Here is a 20,549-nt window from a genome sequence, read left to right on the forward strand (position 1 = left end):
TCCTACACAAAAAGTGCAGCAAGTGTAGTATGAGTACGTAAACAATGTGTACCCAGTAAGTATCAAGCCTAATCTCAAAGGGGTAGAGACGAGATGGTCGACTTTGACACTCACTATGGGTCAATAATAACTGAAATAAAACTAGGATATTTAAATCAGCATGATTTACAGAATTTACAATAATTTATTTAATCAGCAGAAATAATCAAATTCCTTCAATTCAAATAATTTCCAATTTATCAATTAAACCTCATTTACAGGAGTAACAATAAATTCCTCAACGAGCAAGAATAATAATTCATTAAATTCCAAGGATTTTTTTTCAATTTATTAATTAGCTTCACAAGCTGAAATAAATTATTAAAGTATCGTGTAATTATTATTATTAAGCACGATTTTTGCCGAGGATGTACGACCCGATCCAGAGTGTCGTGTACAATGCCGAGGGACGTGCGGCGCGATCCATAGATGCATCTATCATGCCGAGGCGTTCGGCCCGCTCCACAAGAAAGGAGGACATTTTCTTATGTGCCTCCGGAAGGAGAGTATGTTTATTATAAGATAAATTTGGGAGGTGAACAATTTCTTTTAACAATTAATTGATTTAAACAAAAATTAAGTCTATGAGATTTTCATCCTTTAATATCTTTATCTAACAATTCACAATATATTCATATAGATATCAATTAATATTAATTAATCAAAGAATACAATTTTCACAAGTAAGGCATGCTTTGAGTCCTAAACTACCCGAACTTTAGCATTAATAGTAGCTACGCACGGACTCTCGTCACCTCGTGCGTATGTAGCTCCCCACAATTAGCAACAATTATTTAATTTTAATCACCTATGAGGTAATTTCCCCCTCACAAGATTAGACAAGTGACTTACCTCGTCTTGCTCTAATTTAATCCACTATAAGGCCTTTTCCACGATTATCCAACTCTGTATGGCTCGAATCTAGCCACAATAATTCGATACAATCACTAAATATTATAGGAATCAATTCTATAAGAAAATACTACATTTTTAAGAAAAGATCCCGAAATTAATTAAAAGTTTGCCCGCGGGGCCCATATCTCAGAATTCAACGAAAGTTATGAAATCCGACAACCCATTCAATTATGATTCCAACGATAACAGTTTCACTCAATTCCGACTCCGAATTGATACCGAAAACTCAAAAATTCGTTTCTATGAGATTTCTAAAACTTTCCCAAATTTAAATCTCAAAACACTAATTTATGGTGAAAATAATGATATACTTGTATATGTAGACCAAATCCGAGTTAGAATTACTTACCCCAATATTTTTTCCTTGAAAATCTGCCAAAAGTCGTCTCTGCTCAAGCTCAAGTTCGTCAAAAATGGCAAATGGGACGAATGCCCTCTTTTTATAAAACTGCCCAGCAGCCTTCGGAACTGGTCCTCGAACTGGGCCTCGATCGCGGCTTTGATCACAGGCTCGAGCTTGGACCTCGGTCATGGCCTGCCTTCGATTAGGACATCGAGGCTGGGCCTTCGATCAGGGCATCGAGCATGTGCCTTTGATCAGGGCATCGAGCATGTGCCTTCGATCAGGGCATCGAGCATGGGCCTTCGATTAGGGCATCGAGCATGAGTCTCGATCCTAGCCTTACCTTCGATCATGTCCTCGAGCTGGACCTTCAATCGTGGCTTCAATCTCAAGTTCGAGCCTGAGCCTCGTCAACCCTGGGCTCGATATCTAGGTTCGATCTGGGGCTCGATCACGGCCCAGAATATACAGCAGAAGGGAAAATTGCAGCAGCTTTTTAAGTCCAACTTTTGATCCGTTAACCATCCGAAACTCACCCGAGGCCTTCGGGACCTCAGCCAAATATAGCAACAAGTCCTAAAATATCATACGAACATAGTTGAACCTCTAAATTATATCAAACAACGCTAAAACCATGAATCATATCCCAATTCAAGCTTAATGAAACTAAGAGTTTTCAACTTCTACATTCGATGTCGGAACCTATCAAATCAACTCCGATTGATCTCAAATTTTACACACAAGTCATAAATTACATAACGGAGCTATGAAAATTTTCGGAACTGGATTCCGACTTTGGTATCAAAAAGTCAACTCATCGGTCAAAATTCCAAACTTAAATTCTTATTTTTAGCCATTTCAAGCCTAATTTAACTACGGACTTCCAAATAAAATTCCGAACACGCTCCTAAGTCCAAAATCACCATATGGAGCTGTTGGAATCATCAAAATTCTATTTCGGGGTCGTTTTTTCAAAATGTTGACCGAAGTCAAACTTAGCACTTTAAGGCCAACTTAAGGAACCAAGTGTTCTCCGATTTCACCCCAAACACTTCCAAATCCCGAACCAACCATCCCTGGAAGTCATAAATCATTACAAGCACCTACGGGAAGTTTTATTTTAGGGAACGAGGTTCTAAAAGTTAAAATGACCGGTTGGGTCATTACAGACCTGGCCGGTCATCTTGAGAGTTATGGCCCCGATCCCCTATTAAATATCTCTCTCGTATCCATTTCTTCTATTGTGACTTTCCGGGAGGTTTCGTTTTGGTTTTCGGAGTGAATTGAGACACTTAGTCTCTTAATTGGAAGCTTAAGTTGGAAAAGTCGACCAGATGTCGACTTGTGTGTAAACGACCTCGGATCTAAATTTTTATGGTTCCATTAGCTCTATTAGGTAATTTTGGACTTAGGAGCGTGTTCGGAATATGATTTGGAGGTCCGTAGTAGAATTAGGCTTGAATTGGCAAAAGTTGGAACTTTGACGAGTTTGGCCGGCAGTGGAAAATTTGATATCGGGGTCGGGTTAGATTTTCGGAAGTTGGAATAGGTTCGTGGTGTCATTTTTGACTTGTGTGTAAAATTTGAGGTCAATCGGACATGGTTTGGTAGGTTTCGGCGTTGTTTGTGGAATTCAGAAGTTTAGAAGTTCTTTAGGCTTGAATCCGGGTGTAAATTGGTGTTTTGATGTTGTTTTGAGTGTTTCGAAGGTTCGACTAAGTTTGTATGAAGTTATATGACTTATTGGTATGTTTGGTTGGGGTCCCGAGGTCCTCGGGTGAGTTTCGGGTGCTTAACGGAATGAGTTGGGACATAGGAGAATTTCTGAAGTTGCTGGTTCTAGTGTTTTCGCACCTGCGGTGGGAAGTCTGCAGGTGCGGTCCCACAGAAGTGAGAAAGAGGTCGCAGGTGCATTTTTTTGTCATGAGGGCCAGTGGTGCAAATGCACCGCAGGAGCGAAGCCGCATCTGCGGAAGAGTGACCGTAGAAGCGAATTTTGGGGAGGAAGCCAAGTATCCACATAAGCGGACGACTTAGCGCAAAAGCGCATCCGCAGATGTGGATCTAGGTGTGTAGGTGCAGAGCTCTAGCCGCAGAAGCGGTTAGTGGACCACAGGTGCGGTTAAAGTGGCAGAAAAAGGGCAAAATCGAGGGTTTTATTCATTTCTTCATTTTTGGACTTGGGAGCTCGAAAATTGGCAATTTTTCGAGGGATTTTCAGAGAGAGCTTTGGGATAACGATTCCTAACTCGTTTTTGGTTGTATTTCATTAATCTATAGTTGTTTCCTCCATTTAATTTCAGATTTGGATTGAAAAGTTAGGAAAAAGGGGGGAAAAGTTCCCCAACCGAATTTCTGAGTTTTGATTGGGATTTAGACATCGGATTTGAATAATTTTGGTACGAGTGAACTCGTGAGTGAATGGGTGTTCATATTTGGTAACTTATACTCAATTCCGAGACATGATCCCGGGGAGGCTTTTTGGGCGAATTTCTAATTTCTTGCTTTAGCTTTGATTTCAGTAGCTAAATTAGTTCCTTGTAGTTGTATTTATATTATGTAATTGATTTTGGCTAGATTTGGGCCATTCGGTGTCGAATTTTCATGGAAAGAGCATTGTTTCGGATTGATTTGAGCTTGGTTCGAGGTAAGTGGCTTGCCTAACCTTGTGTGGGGGAACTCCCCTTAGGATTTGTACTGTTTGGATATGTGAGTGCTGTGTACGTGAGGTGACGAGTACGTACACATGCTACTTGTTGTAAAAACCCGATTTATACTAAGTAACAACCTGTTTTCCTTCTTATTTGAGTTTTATCAGCATGTGTAGTATCCTGCTAGACTAGAATAGCATGCCTACTTGCCTTAATTGTTTATCCGAACTATGTGCAGCATGTTTAGTGAATTTACCCATTTTTCCTTAACTTGTACTTAGGCTGAATTATAGGATTCCGTGTTGTAATTATTGAATTCTATTGTTTGGGCTGCATATTTACTTGGGACTATGGAACGGTATTCCTGGAGATTCCCATGTTCTGCATATTTACTTTGGGACTACGGAACGGTATTCCAGGAGATCCCCTTGTCTTGTATATTTACTTTGGGACTACAGAACGGTATTCCAGGAGGTCCCCCTGAACATTTACGTTTGGGACTATGAGGCGATATCTCGAAAGATCCCCTGTTGCATTTATGTGTACTAAGCTGTTATCCTTATATGATTTCTTTCTTGTTCAATTCCAGTCTTTATTATACTGCGATATTTCACTCTTGTCTTGCTATATTATTTATATACCAGTAGGGCCCTGACCTGACCTCATCACTACTCTGCCGAGGATGGGCTTGGCACTTACTGGGTACCGTTGTGGTGTACTCATGCCCTTTCCTGCACATATTTTTTGTGTGCAGATCCATGTTCATCTTACCAGCCTTATCACTAGTTGCAGTTGCTACTGCTTATTGGAGACTTCAAGATATCTGACTGCGCCCGCAGATCCTCGGAGTCCCCCTCTATCCCCTTATGTTCAATTTTTCCCTCTTTCTGTAGAAAATATTGTATAGAACAGTTAAGACTTCTTAGTAGCTTGTGACTTACAGTGTTCCGAGTTTTGGGATTGTTTTGTACATTTTGGAAGTTGATAATTGTATATGCCGAGCGACATTCAGTTGCTTATTAGATTATTGTTACTGTTAGTGGTTAATGTTCATGCTTTTATTTCATTTCCGCAAAGTGTTAGACTTACCTAGTCGTAGAGACTAGGTGCCATCACGACAAATTCACGGAGGGAAAATTTGGGTCGTGACAATAATCTATATATATCTGCTAGAAAAAATAAACAATAAATTTAGCTGGCTATTTGAGTAAGAATACCGTAACTTATCTTTGACTAATCTATGAAAATCGCAATTCTAAGTTTTCAACGAAGGTTCGGGTAATCCAGATCTAGTAACACTTTTACTAGTACTTTGCAAACTTTAGACAATCACATGCGATGTTTTTCATCACATTTAGACAATCGTGTAAAGTTCTTCTGTGAGAATGTACACTTCAATCGCGTTTGAAGTTCGCCCATCGCAATGTACACTTTAGGCCATCATATCAGAAGTTAGCCCATCACAATGCTCACCTCAAATCACGTCTGAAGTTCAATAGAAAATGCCTCTGCTGAGGATTACTGTAATAAAAGGGCTCTGTTTTTGCTTCTTCGCAGGGCGGAGCTAGAGAGCGAGTTACGGGTTCGGCTGAACCCAGTAGCTTTGGTTCAAACCATGTATTTGTTTGATGAAATTCATTAAACATGTATAAATTATTAATTTAAAACACAATAACTTAAAAATGTAAAATCTCGAACCCATAAGCTTCAAATCCTGGCTCTGCCTCTACTTCTTCACCTTATGAAGTGGCATCAATGCTTGTGATAATTGGTTGGGACTGTGGGACCAATATTAAATAAAAAAAAGAAAAGAAAAAAGAAAAAAAAGATATGATTGGAGGAAGGGAAGGCAATGGTGGGCGCTGCAGATCAATTTGCAAAATTGATTTTGGGCGTTGCCCATCTTGCAACTTGCAACAACCAATTTTGATTGGTTCACTTGGACGATAGTTTTGCCTATAAAAGGATCTTTTCGTTCCTCATTGAAAGTACACAAAAACGAGAGCAACAGTGAGAGTAATCCACAGATTATTGTTTATGAGATAAATAGCAAGTAGCAGTAATATCACTATGAGGTGTTTAAAATAAAGAGTGTTATTTCTTTTGAAGTTGTAGTAGTCTGTTGACACTACCAAGTTATAATATTATAGTGCTATTATATTGCTTTGTTCGGGTATTGTATTTTATCCCGTTAAAATATTTGGTGTCGTTGTTACTCTCTTGTGTCTTTGTCATTTAAAGTGAATATTATTCCTGAGTGGGATATTATTTTTCCCAACAACGTGGTATCAGAGCCATAACAAATAATGGTATGTTATTTTTCAATACTTCTGTCTTAGAAAAGATAATTATGAGAAATTGTGTCTACGTATGGAAGCCATCTTGGCTCCCAGGATATGTGTGAAATCGAAGACAGGGGGTATGAAAAACCCGAAAATAAGGAAGTTCTGCCTCAAAATGAAACAGATGTCTTAGCAAAGACAAGGAACAAGGATCAACAGGCTCTTATACTCATCTACCAACGTTTGGATGATGCCATGTTTGGGAAGGTGGCAAATTCTACCACCTCAAAAGAAGCTTGGATCTTACAAAAGCCTCTCCTAGGAGTTGACAAGGTGAGGAAGGTAAAACTTCAAACTCTAAGGGCTGATATTGAAGTTTTAAAATTGAAAGAATCCGAATGCATTTGGATTAGTGTTCAAAAGTGAAGGTTGATGTAAATCAGTTATGACGATATACGGAGGACATAGAAGATATCCGTGTGGTAGAAAAGATCCTTCGCACTTTAATGCTTAAATTTGATTTTATGGTATGTACTATTGAGGAGTCTAAAGATTTAGATTTTATGATGGTAGAGCAATTGGAGGGTTCTTTACATGCCCATGAAGAAAAGATCAAAAGGAGACAAGAAGTGTCACCAGAGACTTCTTAAAACTCAGGCATCCTTTACGGAGTATCGAGGTGAAAAAAGCCATCGAGGTAATTAACGAGGACGAGGCCATAGCAGCCATAGAAGAGAAAGAAGTAATGGCAACAACTTCAATAATGAAGTTAAAATCCACCAAACATTCAGAGGCCGTGGTCATGGACAAAGAGGAGGAAGAGGACGTAGCTACTATCAAGAAAATAATGGATAAAAGTATGACAAATCAAAAATTGTGTGTTATAATTGTCATATATTTTGCCATTAATCTTGTGAATGTCATAGCAATGTTGAAGAGAAAGCTAACCTTGTTGATGACAAGAAAGAATAAGATGAGTCAACATTGTTGTTGGCACTCAAGGAAGAAGACATGGACGATTATAGCTCGTGGTATTTGGACAATGGAGCAAGCAATCATATGTGTGGATGCAAAGAGAAGTTTGTGGAGATCAATAAAACGGTAAGAGGTAATATGTCTTTTGGAGATACCTCAAAGATTCAAATTGAAGGGATATGTATGAATCTGATCTCCTGTAAAAATGGTGGCCATAAGTTAATTCATGATGTTTATTATGTGCCAAAATTAAAAAGTAATATTCTAAGTTTGGGCCAACTTCTTGAAAAGGGATATGATATCCACATGAAAAATATGCATCTTTGGCTTTGAGATTCAAGTGGAATTCTAATTGCTAAAGTTCATATGGCAAATAATAGAGAATATTTTCTCTGAATCTTAAGACAATTGATGCAAAGTGTTTGAAGGCTAATGTGCAAGATGAATCATGGTGTTGGCATATGCGATTTTGGCACTTGAGTTTTGAAGCGCTCAAATCAATGGGAGAAAAGAACATGGTGCATGAGATACCATCAATCAACCATCCCAATCAATTGTGTGAAGCTTGTCTTCTTGGAAAACATGCAAGGAGGAGTTTTCCAAATGAGGCCATGTCAAGATCAACCAAGCTGCTCCAGCTTGTTCACACTGATGTGTGTGGACCAATCAATCCACCTTACTTTGGTAAATTAAATACTTTCTGCTCTTCATTGATGACTTTAGTAGAAAGACTTGGGTTTATTTCGTGAACCAAAAATCTGAAACTTTTGCTGCTTTTAAAAATTTCAAAGTACTTACGGAAAAAGGAAGTGGTTCTGAAATATAAACTTTAAGGTCTGATAGAGGAGGCGAATTCACTTCAAAAGAATTTAATGACTTTTGTCAGTCTCATGGATTTCGTCATCCTCTAACGGTACTTTATTCACCCCAACAAAATGAAGTTGCAGAGAGAAAGAATCGACGATGCGTAATATGGCTAGATGTATGTTCAAAGCTAAAAGTATGCCCAATGAATTTTGGGTCGAAACTGTTTCTTGTGCAGTTTATTTGAACAATAGGTCTCCAATAATAAATTTTAGAGATCAAACCACTCAAGAAGCATGGAGTGTAAAAAAATCAAGTGTCAAGCACTTGAGAATCTTTTGGAGCATAGCCTATGCTCATATGCCACAGCAAGGGAGAGTGAAGCTTGACGATCGAAGTGTCAAGCATGTGTTTGTTGGCTATGATACTAGTGAAGGCCACAAGCTATACAACTCAAGCAGCGGCAAGGTGTTGGTAGGCCGCGATGTTGAATTTGATGAAGAGTTGGCATGTAATTGGGAAGCTCGGGAAGAAACTTCATATGATTTTCTTCCATACTTTTGGTGATGAAGAAGACCGTGGAACCTGCGCAAGATGCAACTCCACCTCCTTCACCAACCAATGTTGCATCTCATTCTTCTCAAGAAAGTTCAAACGAACAACCGCAAAGGACATGAAGTATTCAAGAGCTCTACGATGGCACATGAGAAGTTACTAATTTTAATTTTTTATATTGTCTCTTTGCTGATAGTGAACCAATGAACTTTGATAAAATTGTTGATGATCTATTTGGTGGCACAAATGAAGTGGAAGATCCATCAATTAGATGTCAAGTCAGCCTTTTTGAATGGCTATCTTGAAGAAGAAGTCTATGTTGAACAACCACTGGGATTTGTGGTTAAAATCCATGAAGATAAAGTGTTGTGGTTGAAGAAAGCTTTATATGGATTGAAGCAAACCCCCACAGGTATAGAATAGTTGCATCGACAAGTATTTTCAAGACAATGGGTTTACTCGTTGTCTCCATGGATATGCTCTTTACCTTAAAGTCCATATTAATGAATATATCTTGCTTATTTGTCTATAGGTTGATGATCTTATTTTCACAGGTAATAACCCAAGTTTGTTTGAATCTTTTAAGAAGGATATGTCCCTTGAGTTTGAGATGACAGACGTTTGGTCTCATGTCATACTACTTGGGCCTAGAAGTGAAGTAACTGGATGAAGGCTTTTTCATCTCTCAAGAAAGATATACAAAGGATATCTTGAAGAAGTCCAACATGTTCGATTGTAACTCCGTGAACACACCAATGGAGAGTGGGGCGAAATTGTCCAAGTTTGATGAAGGAGAAAAAGTGGACCCCATATTTTTAAAAGTCTTGTGGGAAGTTTGAGGTACTTGACTTGTACCAGGCCAGATATACTCTTTGCAGTTGGAGTAGTAATTTGCTTTATTGAAGATCCTATCTCCACTCATTTGAAAGTCGCTAGAAGCTTCGTTACCTAAAAGATACGATTGACTTTGGGCTATTTTATTCCTCTTCTAGTGATTTCAACCTTATGAGATTTTATAATAGTGATTATGCGGGAGATATTGATGATAGAAAAAGTACAACTGGTTTTGTATTTTTCTTGGGTAATTCTGTTGTTTATTGGAGTTCAAAGAAACAATTAAATGCTACTTTCTCGAATTGTGAAGCTGAATATGTAGTAGCAATATCATGTACGTGTCATGCTATTTGGTTGAGAAGATTGTTGAAGGAGCTCAATTTACCATAAATTGAAGCTACAATGATTTGTATTGACAACAAATCCGCACAGGCACTCGCGAAGAATACGGTGCATCATGATCGAAGCAAGCATATAGACACAAGGTATCACTTCATCAGAGAATGCATTGCCAATAAGGAAGTAGAACTCAAATATGTGAAGTCTCGTGATCAAGTTGAGGATATTTTCACAAAGTTGCTTAAGTTTGAATATTTTCAGAGATTGAGATCAAGACTTGGAATGAAAAAAAAAAATAATAAGGGGAAAATTTGTGGGGCCCATATTAAATAAAATAAAAAGAAAGAAAAAAGAAAAAGAAAAAGAAAAAGAAAAGAAAAAAGTTATGATTGGAGGAAGAGAAGGCAATGGTAGGCGCTGCAAAACGTTTTGCAAAACCAATTTGAAGAATTGGTTTTGGAATTGATTTTGGGCGTTACCCATCTTGCAACTTGCAACAACCAATTTTGATTAGTTTACTTGGTCGACAATTTTGCTTATAAAAGAAGTTATTTGTTCCTCATTGAAAGTACACCAAAACGAGAGAAGCAGAAAGCAGTGGGAGTAATTCACAGATTGTTGTCTGTGAGATAAATAGTGAATGATAGTAATATCATAGTGAGGTGTTTAAAATAAAGAGTGCTATTTCTTTTGAAGTTGTAGTAGTCTCTTGATACTATCAAATTGTAATATTATAGTGGTATTATATAGCTCTCTTCGGGTATTGTATTTTATTCCGTTAAAATATTTGGTGTCGTTGTTACTTTCTTGTGTCATTGTCATTAGCGTGAATATTATTCCTAGGTGAGATATTATTTTTCCCAACAGGGATTAAGAGAGGAACCCACAGAGGAAATGAATTCTGATATTAAGGAGTTAAGAAAAAGAGTTAAGAAATATCAAGACATTGTTTCCTTATGAGGGAATATTGAGGATTCTTGTTTTGATTTTTGTTAGAGAATTCTTCTGCTCAGCTGGTAGATCAATGTGAGTTTCTTCCATGTAAAATAATCTTTTGTTTTGTTGTTCATCTTGATTCTTGTTGATAAAGAATGGTGTTTTTGCTTAAAAGATTTTGCTCTATATATAAAATCTTTTCTTGAGCCTAAAATAAAAGTTTAAAGAAGGAATATTTGTTTTAAATATTTAACCTTCTAGGTGTATTGGTGGATTAGAACTGAATTATTGATACTATTTGCTTTTAAATCATGTGTACTTAGCTGAAGTTGGTGTTATTGTAACAACCCGACTGGTTGCTTTGAGCTCTAGCGCGTCATTCGCTAGTTTGGGATCTTGAGTAGCTTCACTTTATGTATTAGGACTTGTACGTATGGTCGGGATTGAATTTCAGAAAGTTTAGAGTTAATTCGGATGGAAATTTTTTAATTCGGAAGCTTTATGTTGAAAGAGTTGACTAAGGTTCAACTTTTGAGTAAACAACCTTGGTATCGGGATTTGAAGGTTCCAATAGGTTTGTATGATGATTTCAGACTTATGCGTATGTTCGGGTTGAGTATCGGGTCGCCCAGGAGCATTTCGACGCTTATTGTGGAAAGTTGAGATTTTGGAGGTTTTAGAATTTCCTATGTTTGGTTTGAAGTGGACTTTGTGTTATTGATGTACGTTTGGGATTCTGAGCCTCGTAAAAGGTTCATATCGTGATTTATGACTTGTACGCAAAGCTTGGCGTCTTTCCAGGATATTTTGATATGATTTAGACACGTTCATCGAAGTTTGGAAGTTTGAAAGTTTAAAGAAAGGTTTCGATCATCGATTTGTAGTTTTGATGTTGTTTGGAGTGATTTGAGGCCTCGAGTGGGTTCGTGTTATATTTTGGGACTGGTTGGTACGTTTGGATGGGGTCCCGGGGGCCTCGGGTTTGAAACCGGATTGCAATTTTGAATTGAGGAAGTGCTGGTCTTGCTGAAGAGGGGTGTCTTCGCACCTACAAAATGAGTGTCCGTAGGTGCGGAAGGGGTCGTCGTAGGTGCAAATTTCGTGGAGGGGACCTGGGAGTGCAGATACGAGGAATATTCTGCACCTGCGAGGTCGCAGATGCAGAGGTGAGATCGCAGAGGCGGAACTAGCCAAGAAGGCCTGGGGCCATAGAAGTGGACTTGGTCACGCAGGTGCTTGAGCGCAGAAGCGCTTCTTGTCCGTAGAAGCAGAAGCGCAAATGCTCTATTTGGGCCACTAAATCGGAGGTTGTTGTCTTGAGTTGGAGCCGAAGGAGTGGCTATTTGACCGTAGTTACGAAAGTCGTTGGGCAGTGGGGTGCTTTTAATTCGAGACTTAGCCCATTTATCCCACATTTTTATTTGGTTTGGGAGTTTTTTGGAGCTTTTCAAGAGGGGATTCTCATCATCTATTGCAAGGTAAGTACTTCTGTAATGACCCGGCTGAACGTTTTGAGAATTCAAGTCCCGTTCGGGGACATAAGGCCCTGAGCGGGTTAGTATTATGTGTATTGACTTGCATGTGTAGTTGGTAAGTTATCGGATGATTCAGAGTGATTTGGGACACTTAGTCCCTAAAACGAAAGCTTAAGTCTTAGGATTTTGACCGTACTCGGAACTGTGTGAAGACGACTCTGGAATGGAGTTTCGTCGGTTTCGTTAGCTCCGTTGGGTGATTTTGGACTTAGGGGCGTGTCCGGATTGTGTTTCGGAGGTCGGTAGCTCATTTAGGCTTGAAATGGCAAAAGTTGATTTTTTAGAGATTTGGACCGGAAGTGGACCTTTTGATATAGGGGTTGGAATGCTATTTCGAGAGTTAGAACAACTCCGTTATGTTATTTGAGACTTGCCTGCAAAATTTAACTTCATTCCGGGTTGGTGTGATTGGTTACGGCACGAGTTTTCGAAGTTGGATATTTTGAAAGTTCATAAGTTCGATTCGTGGTACGATTTGTATTTTTGGCATTGTTTGATGTAATTTGAGACCTCGAGTGAGTCTGTGTTAGGTTATGGAACTTGTTTGTGTGTTTAGACGAGGTCCCGGGGGCCTCGGGTGTATTTCGGATGGGCTACATGCCATTTCCTTCTATTTTTGAACTGCTATTTTCTGTCATCTGGTTTCCTTAATCGCGTTCACATCCCTTCCTTCGCGTTCGCGAAGAGTAATTTTGGAGGAGGAATTCATTGTTCATCGCGTTCGCATGATCACGTTCGCAATCGCGAAGGTCTGCTTTCGTCTACTTCGCGTTCGCGTAGTAGAAATTAGGAGCTGGGGGATGTTGGCTATTTCTTTTTCGCGTTCGCATCATTTGCCCCGCGTTCGCGGAAGCTCCTGCCTATTGTTCATCGCCTTTGCGTCCCTTCACTCGCGATCGCGAAGGGTCTTTCTTGCTAGCCTCAATTCTTTTCTCCTCGATCATGACCCAATCTCCGCGATTGCGATGCATAGTCATCTGGGCAGAATATAAGTTTTCCAAATCGAGGGTTAGGCCATTTTCACCATATTTTGACTTGGTATCGGAAGTTTTCAAAATAAAAAATCAAGATTTGAGGGACGAATTGGTATCGGAATTTGATAATTTTAGTATGGTTGAACTCATATCGGAATGGGTGTTCGGTTTTTGTGAAATTTGTCGGGTTCCGAGGTGCAGGCCCGGGGGTCGACTTTTGGACCGATCTTTAGATTTTTGTTAAAGATTGAGGCTTTATGATCTATAATAGTCTCTTATGAGTTTTATTTGTGCTTTGAAGTTATTTTGATTAGATTTGAGTCATCCGGAGGTCATTTCACCTGAGAAGTTCATTTTTGAGTATCGGTCTATCTTCTTTGAGGTAAGTATCTTGCCTAACTTCGTGTGGGGGAACCACCCCTTAAGATTTCAGTCTTCTATGCTAATTATAGTCCGTGTACGCGAGGTGAGGAGTACGTGCCCGAACTTATTTGTGGAAAAATTGGCATTTTAGGGATTCTTAGGTCCTTATATTCATTGAATATGCAGTTGTTCCCATTCCGATTACGTTTCTAAATTTCCAGTTTCACTTCTACCTGCTCTAATTGGAATTAATTGCTTCATGATCCACTCTTGTTGTTCATTTGATTCATATGTGCCTTGACTGAAATTGTTATCTCTTCAATTGCCATGTTATCTTTCCCCTAATTGCTTATCTTTATTTGAAGTTATAATTATCTCGTTTATAATTGTCCATCCTTAACTGAGACTATGATTATCTTTCTGCTGCTTATCCCTAATTAAAATTGTTGTATCTTTTTCTTAATTGCCCAACCTTAAAAGCAGTTAGCTATCCCATATTTTTGTTGGCTTGTCCTTATTTGGAATTATTCGTCTTGTGTTAGCTCCCTCGTTGTCGAACTGTACATTGTGGACTATTATTACATAATATTTCCTTTCTTGTTGAGCTGTTCTTATTATGACTAGCGTTCTCTATTGTGGCTACTCCTTGTGAATTAGTTCCTCCGTTTCCTTGAGTTCTGGAATTTCTGAGTTGACATATTTGTCGTATCCTTGTATTATTATCATTGTTGTTGTTGTACTTATTGTGGTGATGCACGAGGTTTCTGCCATGCGGTTGTGGTTATTATGATGCACAAGGTTTCTGTCGTGCGGTTCTTGTTATGGGGTTGCACGAGGTTTCTGCCGTGCTATTGTTACTATTGATATTTGCACGTGCGATGTGACAAGGCGGGATATATATATATATATATATATATATATATATATATATATATATATATATATGTGTGTGTGTGTGTGTGTGTGTGTGTGTGTGTGTGTGTGTTGGGGGGGTTGCGCATGTGGCAAGATAAGGTGGGAACATTGTTATGCACATGTGGCGAGACAAGGCGGGCACTCACTTTATTACTGCACATGTGGCGAGACAAGGTAGGCTATGTCAGGGATTGATTTGTGATGATTTGTGATGGCCTGGGGGCATTATGTTATTGATATTTGTGTGGTGGTACACTTATCTGTGTGAGCTTAATCTTGTGAAAGTTGTGAGGAAATATTCTACGTGCTGTCCGTTCTTTTTCCTTATGCTTATTTGCTGGTACGGATTATGTTAGGACACTTTCACAAGCATACACATAGTTAAGCACTCTTATCGGATAAGAGGTTTTCTTGATATTGTTGAGCATAGATGCTCACCCTTGTTTACTTGCCTTCTATGTGAGAATGGCTCTATTGGCACGTGAGTCGTCAGTGCGATTATGAAGTGTAATGAGGGCACATGATGCCAAGTGTTAGAGTTCAGGTATTGAGACATGTGATTCGTGCCGTGAGTTGTGATTTGTTCGAGGTTCGGCACCTCGTGGAGTTTGATGACTAAAACCTGATGTAAAAGCGATTGTAGTTGCTGAGTTATTACTTGTCCTTACTGTATTTGTGATTCCGGATTTAGGTTGTGTTCCTTTCACTTTTCTGTGTTATTTTTATGGTATTCCGCTGATACTTGTTATTTCCTTTCTTATTGCCATTATTGTATTGTGAGCCATATTGCATAGTCTTTATCTAGATATCATATTTCTGTTGTTCATATACTTATACTTGTCCAATTTATTAGACTAATGGGTATTTTGACTGTTCCTCGTCACTACTCTACCGATGTTAGTCTTGATACTTACTGGGCACCACTGTGGTGTGCTCATTCTACACTTCTGCACATTTTTGTGCAGATCCAGGTTTTATTCGTTAGCAGTTGTGCGGGTCGTTGCTATGGAGACTCAAGGTAAACCTGTTGCTGCATTCGCAGGCTTCGGAGTCACCTTCAAGTTTTCGTTTTACACTGTTTATTCTTATTTCTGGACAGTTGTATTTAGAAGTTTTCTAGCAAACACTCTGTAGAGCTTATGACTTGTACTACCGGTTTTGGGAATTGTAAATTTTAAGAGATTTCTATTTCAAATTGTTAGATATTTTTTAAATAATGTTGTTGTTTCAATTAATGTTAGGCTTACCTAGTCCCTAAGACTAGGTGCCATCACGACACCCAACGGAGGAAAAATTGGGTCGTGACAACTTCCCACGTATTGTAAGTTAATTTTAAAGATTTCATAAGGATTTAACATGGAATTTTGTGGAAAGTTTGTGGGATTTTGAAGAAAACCTAGAGTTGATAATTTTGGATTTTGACCACGATTTTGGAAGTGGAATTAGGAATAAAGTATATATTTGAGTTCGTAATATTATGGGTAATGTTTATCTTCGAAAATTTTCAATCCGGGCACGTGGGCCCGAGGGATAACTTTGTTGACTTTTTGAGCGGAGTTAGGAATCATTTTAAATTGTTAAATTGTACGCATTTCGGTATATTTTGATTGATTTTCACATTGTTTGACTAGTTTTGAATTGATGGACATCGATTCGAGGTGTTAGAAAGACTTTGGAGCTGGTTATGGAACTTCGGAGCAAGGTAAGTCTCATGTCTAACCTTGTGAGGGGGAAATTACCCCGTATGTGTTATTCTTGTTATATACTACATGTGGTGGGAGCTGCGGACGTACGAAGTGATGAGTGTCTGTGCGCATGCTAGAATTCTTTAGTATGTCCGGGTAGATTAGGATTCACACCATGCTTTATTTGTACTGGTTGAGTTATTATTGCCTGCTTAGTTACTTGATTTCGCGTTATGACCTGAGACTAGGCTTGCATAGAGTGATAGACATGCTATTGTATAGGTTTGATGAGCTACTTGATTAGCCGCGAGAAAATTTGTGCTTCCCTTACGAATTTCTCCTGTGTTGTGCATTTTCATCGAAAAGTTCTTTAAATTTCATACTCACACGTATATTCGTAAGTGGGGTCAAGGACCCGTTAAAGCTTCTTATTCTTATGGGATCGGGTTGTTCGCCTCGGTAATACCATATTCTTATGGGATCGGGCCGTTCGCCTCGGCAGTATCATATTCTTATGGGATCGGGCCGTTTGCCTTGGCAAGTATCATATTCTTATGGGATCGGGCCGTTCGCCTCGGAAGTATCATATTCTTAAGGGATCGAGTCGTTCGCCTTGGCAATATCATATTACTATGAGATCAGGCCTATTTTCCTCGACATTTCTATAAAATACTCTTATGGGATCGGGTCGTTCGCCTCGGCAACTTCATCAAATACTCTTATGGGATCGGGTCGTTCGCCTCGGCAGAATCGTGCGTTATATTTGACATTAAGCCAGTGTATTTGTAAGCTTTTCCTGATTTGAGTTATGACGACCTATCTGGTGGGGACCATTTCATATATTTATCCGGTTAAGGAGGTATTCGATAATTGAAAGCTAGTGTTTACCATTCAGAGGAGGATCGTACCACGTACTTATATTTGCTTACACTGTTTATTTACTATGCCTTATAATTGTTTACTTTCTACTGTACTTGATTTATTGGACCACTAGTAAGTGTCGATGTCGACCCCTCGTCACTACTTCTTCGGGGTTAGGCTAGATATTTACTGGGTACGTGTTGATTTACATACTCATGCTACATTTATTGTGCAAGTATATATTTCTTGTGGTCTTTTGGGCGCAGAGGCGCGACTATTGCGGGGACTTTACGGCGAGCTGCATCTCATGTTATGATCCGCAATATACAGAGTCTCCATCATAATTATTTATATTTCCCTGTCTAGTTTGCATTCTAGACAGATGTTGTATTGTTATTGTACCTTCTAGTAGATGCTCATGCACTTGTGACACCGGGTTTTAGGGGTGTTCTACAATCTGTTTATGGATTGTTCTACATTGATACGCTTTTAGTTATTATTTTAATAAATTGTACATAACTACGATTTATTTTAACGCACTGGCCTCTCTATCTAAATAAGATTCATGATTTTAAAAATAATAAAATGAATAATTAAGTGTTGGCTTACCTAACGACAATGTTGGGCGTCTCACGACCTATAGTGGATTTTGGGTTGTGACAGCTTGGTATCAGAGCGTTAGGTTCATTTAGGTCTCATGAGTCATGAACAAGTCTAGTAGAGTCTTGTGGATCGGTACAAAGACGTTTGTACTTATCTTCGAGAGGCTATAGGGCTATTATGTGCACTTCAATTCTTGATTTTCTCGTTGTGCGATTTTATTCCATTGAGGCTTATGCCTTTGTTTCCTTTATATTCATTTTTATACGACGACGAAAAAGCAAGGGGAAAAAAAACAATACCAAACCCACAAAAGAGTATGGAGTACTTGTTATCAATTGGGCATCAAGGAGTTTTAATGATACCGCAGATGTGGTGCAGGATGTTTCTCTCTACGTATTCGAGTGGGCTATTATCGTCATCATATGGAGGGGTGTTCTGTCATTTCACCCCAGTTTTGTGTTGCCTACTATCGATATTTGATGTCTCCGATTTTGGTGGAATTCTTATTAATATTGTGGTGTCACCGTCCTTGATTGAATGCGTTGAGGCTCATCAGCATGTTGGTCTTTATTTGTTTGTCTCTAGGGACAGTGTTGTTAGATGGAACCTAAGAGGAAGTTATCCGAGATGGTTATGTGTTGTAACTTTAGGATCGAATCGGCGTTTCTAGTGTTGATGGCTCGAAGGAGGTGATCTTTGAGGTGATTTCTATGCCGAGGAAATTTTGAATATGGCGAGAAGGGCTTGATAACATATTGTTGGACCTTCAGGTGATGTTAATAAATGAAGGGATTCTTACGAATAGCGGGTAAGTGTGGACTCTTGAGGATTAACTGATTCCGTGGTGGTCGTAATCTAATCAGGGCAACGTTGTTGGAAGGTGTCGATATAGGGTTACATATGTAGGCTATCTCCTGTGAGGTGTTAGAAGTTGTGTGATGTCTAGTAAAGGCCCTTTGAAGAACCTTATTTTCTATCTAACATGAAGTATGTACTACGATGCGAGTTGGGGATCGCTTGAAGAAGATGGTATGATTGTCAGAAGGTCGAGTGGGCGATTGTGGCTGATAATTTAGGACGTGTTATGATTAGTGCAACAAAAACGTAGGAGAAATTTCGTTGAGCAATGGTGCGAGATCATGGTAACTGAAGATGAGGAGTCATTGTGACTTATGGAATTATGTAATTATGGCTTAAAGCTAAGTGGGGGAGCCCACCGTCTATGATGATGTGCCTTTGCAGTTTTGGGTCATTAGTACGTTGGTGGATTAGTTATTACTAAGGGAAGAAAACATCAGTGGTAATTTGAGCAGGGGATTTGATGGGGGTGATGTACAAGGGAAAGTATTCATCTTGTTGCTTCTATGGAGTGCTCAACTATGTTTGGAATAGAGATTTTAGGTGAGGTGCTTAAGGATTCTCAGGTTCGTCATGTGGCTGAGGATGAGGTTTTGTAGCAGAGTATGAGGTGTACTTGGAGCATTTCTATGTTATCATTGGGTCTGTGGTGCAGTGTTAGAGAAGTGGGAGAAACAACTTCAGATTCGTAAAAGATCTAATCAGTGCAGGTGCATCAGTTGGAGATATTATTGAGTGAATGAAGAGGGTACAAAATAGCTTATGGATGTTGAGATGACGTGGTCTCGTGATTTGGGGTCACTAGGGTTGAGAATTGTTTGAGGTCTATTATGTAGTTGAAGGGGACTATTATTATCTCGAAGGCACGTCAAGAGTAAATTAGAAGAATTTGGTCAGTTAGTGATGGGTTGAAGCAACATGGTTGTGGAAGTGATTAGTTCCTTTGGTGTGTAAGCTATACTGGTAATTGGTGGTTGCATGTGCGGGCTTGACAGCCACCATAAATTGATTGATTTGGAGGTATTTGATTATGATGGTCTGTTATGTGTAAATGAATCCCGAAAGAATTATGGTGGTATAGACCACAAGTTGAGGTTTGATTTCTGCGATTATGGGAATTCAATGCGTGTTGCAATTGTTCCTCTGAAATGTGTTGAGTGAAATGGGTTCTAGATGATGAAGTGTTTATTTTATTGGTGGTTCAGATTATGATCAGATTTTTGTACTCTTGCGTAGCGCCATGATAAGTGCCATGAGCGATATGGAAATTGGAAGTTGAGAATCAAGGTTGAGGTTCGGTGTTGATAAGAATGTCACGAGCTCGGAGGAGGGGGGGGATTTCATATGTTTAGAGTATGCTGGCTATATTTTTGGGCAACTTGAGGATGGTCTGTTTTGCGGTAGGAGTGTTGGGTATTGAAATGCGAATGCTTGGCCAGTATTATAGAAATAGCATGGTCGATGCCCATTAATGTATAGATTTTACTACCTAGTGCGGAAGGTTATGGGAGTATATCCCACAGGAAGATCGTATAAGTGTGACATGTTAGTCATTTGATTGTTAGATAATTAAAACAAGTATGGAGATTTTGGTATAGTCGCCAATGGGAGAGGTTATGACTGAGAGGCGCTCTACTCCTTTGGTTGTGGACTGTGGGAGTTTGCTCCGGATTTGACGGCTGCTCTTATGTGTCATGAATTGGGTCATTGTGGATCCTTGGATAGTTAGTGGCCTAGTACGGGATGATCGGAATCAGCTTGAGGTCCGCTAGTAGACTTAATGTGAATGTGTGCTCTACATCAGATCAGGTCAGATGTGTTCATTCAGAATATCACTGCTTATGGAGGAGTCTTCGGTTGTTGGATGTTATTCCTGTCGGCAACTATTCTCTGTAATACTATATTATGCCATGTGGGTTGCGAGACAACTTGATTATTCGCACGTGTGTTATGGTCCGAAGTAGCTTGTCGTTATTGCACCTTAGTTGTGCTTGAGTTTTTGTAGCGCGTGGCGCTATCCATCTCCCCATGGTTGTATTTATGCACTTGACGTGCTTGTGGTCGATATTCGGGCATTTCGTA

The sequence above is a fragment of the Nicotiana tomentosiformis genome, chromosome 7 (genome assembly GCF_000390325.3).
Source record: "Nicotiana tomentosiformis chromosome 7, ASM39032v3, whole genome shotgun sequence".
Lineage (NCBI taxonomy): Eukaryota > Viridiplantae > Streptophyta > Magnoliopsida > Solanales > Solanaceae > Nicotiana > Nicotiana tomentosiformis.